Below are 6,000 nucleotides of genomic sequence, written 5' to 3'. Positions count from 1 at the left end.
GGCAGGTAACACCTATTGTGAACAACAGCCTTGTAAAAGAAAACTATCCAATTTACCTGACTGACATGTTAAGTGCCGCCTCTGTTTATACCACTGGCAATGAACTGAATTACTGTTTAAACACCACGGTGGGGGTACGGCAGGTTAGAAGGCACGGTATCCAACCGGCTGAATACAAGTGGCCAATAACACAGCATGATGTGATAGCAGAGCACTGGGAGGAGAAGGAGGAGCTACCCCCCCCTCCACCCCTTATGCATACACACACACTCTGTCTCGAACACACACACACACACACGCAATACACAACCCCCCGCTTCCACCCCCATCCTGGATTTGAAAAGGGAAACAGAGACAGGGGTGGGTAGAAGTAGGTTATGTTGTTGTGTTCTTATTCACATGAACACTGATGTTCCCCAGGTCCTTTGAGACATTTTGTTCAAGGCCACGTCGAGAAGCCAGGCTGCAGGCCAGTGTGAGCCTGATAGCGCTGATTAGCACGAGATGTCAGGGAAGAAAGAAAAGAAAATAAAGTTGCCGCACAATCACGAGTTTAGATTTACACTGTCGATAATCCACCCTGAGAAACCCAGAAAAGACACGAAGCGATACTCCGTTTGAAAGACGTTTACATAGGCACATCTGCTGTTTGGGAACGACGCCTCGCTTCACACTTTAGTGACACGCATTCACACCTGAGAGCCCGCCTCAGTGCCTTGTTCAAGGGCACCTCGACGGCGTTGATGCTGTTCCTTTTTCGCCACTTGGTCACTGTTTGCTGAGGCACGTAGTAAATCTCCCACTAACTGTGGCAGATATATTCTTTTAAGTCTCATAGTTTGGATCACATCCAAGGAGAGGCCTAATGATTTGTTTAGAGATGCTGACTAAAAGGTTAGTCGGGACTCTTCTTACTTAATTCTTCATTTAACTGAAGGGCAATTTTATTAACCTGCTTTTGTTCTAAGGGCGATAGGTTAAGGAATTATTGTACAGTTTCCATTTAGGTTTTTGATTTAAGACTGCTGGTTAATTGGTGTTTGACTGTTTAAAACAAAACACATGGAGATGAGCAACAAATTATGTAAATGATGTTAGGTCAGCAAAGAATGAAGAACTTTATTCCTGAAATAAAAAGAAAAGCTGCTTCCTCCATTAGAATATGAAATGTGTATGACTTTAATATAAATGTTACAGAGAGTTTTAGATTTGACCCTTATAGCATCATTTAACTTTGTTTGGAGGCTTTAGAGAGTCACATTAATTAAAGAAAAAAGATCTGTGAAGCTCCAAAAACATTAGGTTAACTAACAAACTACATTTCCCATAATGCAACTCGACTGCATCTTTCTCTGAATGTCTCCTGTCGCACGTCTTTCAAACTCTGCGCACTAATTCTGTTTAAAATGTCATTCTCCTGTTTCCAACTCCCCCTCACGTGTCTGCTAAAACTCTGCGTCTACGAGTAAAACCTGCAGAGTGCCCCTTTAAAAAAAAATGACCTGCTGATATTTACAGTAAAGTGCATCTTCACACTCTGAAAGCAGCGCCTGTTCTCATAGAAATATTAAGCTATTTTATATTTAATCAGACCGAGAAACGTTTACATAAGACGCATAAATGCAGTTACATAAATAAACTTTTTATGTAACTGAAATCAAGTTAGGATGATTGCATATTTGGCCAAACTATAGTGAGTTACAGTGTTTCTTTTTTATTATGAATTTCTCTCTTAATGTAGCCATATATATTATATAAACACATACATACACATATATTGCTTCAATTTGAAGTATTGCATTAAATCTGAATCTAAAATCATATAAAATACAGTGAATTAACATTCTTTAACTATTGGACTAATCACATAAAACCACAACACACTTCATTCACTCATTAAATCATCATTAGCTATGTATAATACGCAGTATTCTGCTGCTGCTACTGCAACTAGTACTTCAACAGTACTGTGGAACAACTACTTACATAAATACAATGACATTCTGATGTTTTTAATTAAATTTTCTTCTCTTTTTAATTTTTTATTTCTATTGCTGTTGCTTGTCTTAATGTCAAATGTTTTTCCTTGCCTCTGTAAAGCACTATGAATTGCCTTGTGTACGAATTGTGCTATACAAATAAACTCGCCTTGCCTTACATTAAAGGTCCAGTGTGTAACAGAAATTCATTCATAATTATGTTTTCATTAGTGCATACTCACCTGAAAATAAGAATTATTATGTTTATGTCACCTTATAATGAGTCTTCTATATCTACAGAGGGGGTGTTGATGTTTCTACAGTAGCCCAGGAGGGACAAAGCAAACACTGGACCTTTCATGGACGCTGTAGTTTCAAGAGGGTGAGGTGAGGGGTATTTAGTCGATTGCAACTTTACCACTAGGTGCCACTTTACACACTGGACCTTTAACTGTATACATCTTATTATTATATAAAATAATTCAGTTACAGTCAACACATACAAAACAGCTAAATGCATGTAAAAATTAACATTTTTATATAATTATAATTATTATTATTATTATTATTATAAGCAGTGTGACTGTGTGTGAGTGAGTGCAGGAGCTGAGTGGAGGCTTGTTCCTTTAAGGGTGGTGTCAGCGGCGGGCGGAGTAGGAGGAGTGTGGCTGTCTCCGCTCACTCCTCTCCACAGCGAGGGGACTCTGAGAATAAACAATTCCCTCAGACTACACGCCACACACACCTCAGCTCGCCTCCAGTCGCAGCGCGCACACACACACACACACACACATACACAAAAAGAAGAAGAAAAAAAAAGACGAGGTTTTTATTTTTTTATAAAAAAAATAAATTAAAAATATATTTATTTTTTAGCGGACTAAATTTTTTTTTTTTTTTTTTTTTTTTTTTTTTTTTTCATATTTCAAACCAACAAAAACCTGCCTCGCCATTTCTAGTTTCCTGCCAAGAAGAAGTGTCAAGACAGATGCGACCGTTTTCATTTGGATTTGCCTCCTCCTGTCGAATAATAAACGATGCGCCTCTCCGGCTGGCTGTAGGGTGGACAACGCAGGTAAGGGGATCTATCTACGTGCCATAAACGCACTGTCATATGTGCGGGGGGGAATTGTTATTATTATTATTATTATTATCACCGACGGTGGGGTGGATAATACGCGGGTGCTGGGTGTGGAGATTATATTAGATTATTGCGTTTATTTCGAGGAAGGTGGGTTAAAGGAAAAAAAAGGCGAGCAGAGGCGCATATGGAGGAAAAAAAAACGCTGCATAAAGAAGTGGTGCTCTCTCTCTCTCTCTCTCTCCTTGTGTGCGCTGCTGTATGTGTGAGGGCTCATGTTTTAGCCCACGAAGTCGTTTTTCGGTTCGTTGTTCCATGGCTGCCATATGAACAGTTAAAATCAGGCCTCACAAACAGCAACGAGCCGGAATCAGACGTTCATTTGTCCTGATCAGCTCAAATCAAATGAACCCCCCCTCCTCCTCCTCCTCCTGTCTGTGCTGTTAAGTGTATTTAAGGCTACTGTAACGCTGCTGACCATATGAACCCTCAATGAATAATGTCACCCCCCTCCTCCTCCTCCTCCTTTCTTCCTCCCTATGAGCTAATTTAATAACAAGACACACTGTGGGTCCATGTCAGAGGAGTTGTAATGTAACAGTTAATGTAGTTCATCACATTGGGTCAAAACAGCAGACAGACAGCCTCCTATCTGTCTATTTATTTATTTATTATTTATTGAAGTCGTTTTAGCACCACCAATGGGAAACACTTAACAGTTGCACTATTCTGCACTATAATAAAAATAAAAAAATCAGATTTTAAGGCCTCTGTGAAGTTCTGGAGTCATGAATAAGCTGTCTTAGCTTTGTCCTGGATGCATTAAGCTACTTAATGACTCATACTTCACTGTGAGCTTCAGTGGACGTGGTTTGAAACGAAGGTTTAAATTGTATTGATGAGTCCTGTTTCAGCTTTACATTGCAGTGTATGTGTGTGTGTCCCTTCTCCTCCCTCCCCTCAGGGGTGAAGTCATGGCACTAACCTCACGAGCATGTACAGTAAATACAGCGTGCAGCTTAAATGTTACAAAGCATTATCTCGCATGTCTGTTGCTACAACAAGTTCCAGTCAGCACGAAGGCAACATTTGGTCCGATCCGTGAAGAAGAGACGTGATGATCTGATGTGATGTGATGACTCCCATCGTTAACGGTTTTTGCCTGTTATCAACCTGTCTGTAACCGCTTGGCTGGTCCGTTCTAGTTTTTTTTTTTTTTTTTGGAACTAGTTCATGACTGCAGACTAAAATGCAGTTGGTTGAAGTTGGTCTGTTGCAGCTTGTCACATCACTGTGTCGTCATGTCAGACATGTTTTGATAGAGCTCAGAGACTTGGATGTTTTTCAGCAACTGCTGAGGGAAGCTCCTTTTTTTTTTTTTTTTTTTTTGCGTAGGTGTTCCTTTTCCTGAAATGTCCTATTGCTTCATTGGACTTTGGATCAGCGTGGAGGCAAAAGGTCAGGGACTGAAGTTCGCTGCCAGTTACAGGAAAGAGTGCAGAGTACGACTTTAGTTCGGGTTCCTAAAAGGGCAATTTACAAAAGCTTCCTAACAGAAACCTGTTGGGATGTCGTAACATGAGGATCAAGCAAAAAAACGGTGTGTTCGGTTAATGTGCTACCTCTCACAGAAGCTCTGTAACTTTAGACTAACAATCTAAAGTAACATGGAGAAAAGTCAAACTTTTTTTTAAAGCCTTCTAAATACCGTCTGTGTCTGGGGGTCTGCCTCTTAGCCTTTCTTTTGTTGAGCATTTAAGCTGCTTAATTATTTGACCTGAACTTACACAAGATGTTCAAGGTAGTTCAGCTCGTCCTCTTTTGCCACAGATAAGTAAGAATCTGCACATTTATAGCTCAGGCTTTTAAGGTTGCAAAAGTACTTCTGTTTGAATGGTTCTGGCTCTGCGTGCTTGCAACTCAAAAAGGGGATCCAATGGTGGTGGATGTAGCTTGATTGGACTCAGCCATCTGCTATTGTCCGGGGGAGCTGCTGTTGAGTGATGTGCAGTAGCCTGCAACAGAACCAGAGGACATTCAAATGGCTAAATGCAAATGATGTTGAGGCTGCTGCTGCTGAACGAGTCACAAGACTGGACTCTGGACTTCACTCTTAACCGCTGGCCTCGCTTTTCACGACGGCAGACCTTATCTGCCATCAAAACACCACGGCTGCTGTATGAAAGTGGCGTGTTTTGACGTGTGTGTGTTTCTCAGATGATGCATTTTATTACGGCAAGTTTTTTTATGCATTGGTGACGCCACAGATACACGAGCACTTATCTCTACTAACAGCCTCTCTAACTACTATTACAGTGCCAACTCAAACCCCGCTGTTTGTAAATCTGTCAGTCACGATAGTGAGAGAGAGAGAGAGAGACACGGGACGGACAGGATCGAGGGCGGTATCTCTCTTTTTTTTTTTTTTTGATTGCAGAGATGCTCTGCGAAAAAAGGGGAAAACTAATGTGCAATCTACCAGAACAAGTGTCATGCATTTACTGCAGAGTTTTTGATTTATTATAGACCTGGGAGCTGCCCAACACTTGTGTTGTTGGCCACCGAACATTGTTCAAGGGCACTTTGACAGTAGATGTTGAGGAACAGAAGTGCATTTCTCATCTACTTACAGGCCTCTTCTTTTTGTTGGCCCCCGCTGAGGATTCAAACCTGAGACCTTTTTGGCCACAAGCTCATTTCTCTAATTGTTTGGGCTCCTATAATATTCGTGCAGGGCGTGCATTAAGCCAAATCATTTTATTGTTCCTTTTTATCGTTTGTTTATTCACTAGACACTCTCTGCTAATAACAATACTCAATACTACTGCTGTTATTGGGCAGAGATTTACGCCGCAGCAATTATGCTGTAAATTTAATATTCGGGCCAGGACATTTATCTGAAATTGACGAGAACTGCAACACAAGAGCGCTCGACGTTGT

General features: G+C 40.8%; 1 protein-coding gene across 2 annotated transcripts in view; it reads left to right on the top strand.

Moving 5' to 3' along the window:
- Nucleotides 1-2,861: 2,861 nt before the first annotated feature.
- nrip1b (nuclear receptor interacting protein 1b) overlaps nt 2,862-6,000 on the top strand; it is a 33,797-nt gene continuing 30,658 nt past the window's right edge. For both annotated transcript variants that reach the window (XM_019255038.2, XM_019255039.2), the window contains exon 1: nt 2,862-3,054. The gene's annotated coding sequence lies outside the window, so the exon portion shown is untranslated. The remainder of the gene's footprint in view (nt 3,055-6,000) is intronic.

Source organism: Larimichthys crocea, chromosome XXII, assembly GCF_000972845.2.
Source record: "Larimichthys crocea isolate SSNF chromosome XXII, L_crocea_2.0, whole genome shotgun sequence".
Classification (NCBI taxonomy): Eukaryota; Metazoa; Chordata; class Actinopteri; family Sciaenidae; genus Larimichthys; species Larimichthys crocea.
Note: the sequence above shows the minus strand (reverse complement) of the source record. Positions and strands in the feature narration are given on the sequence as shown.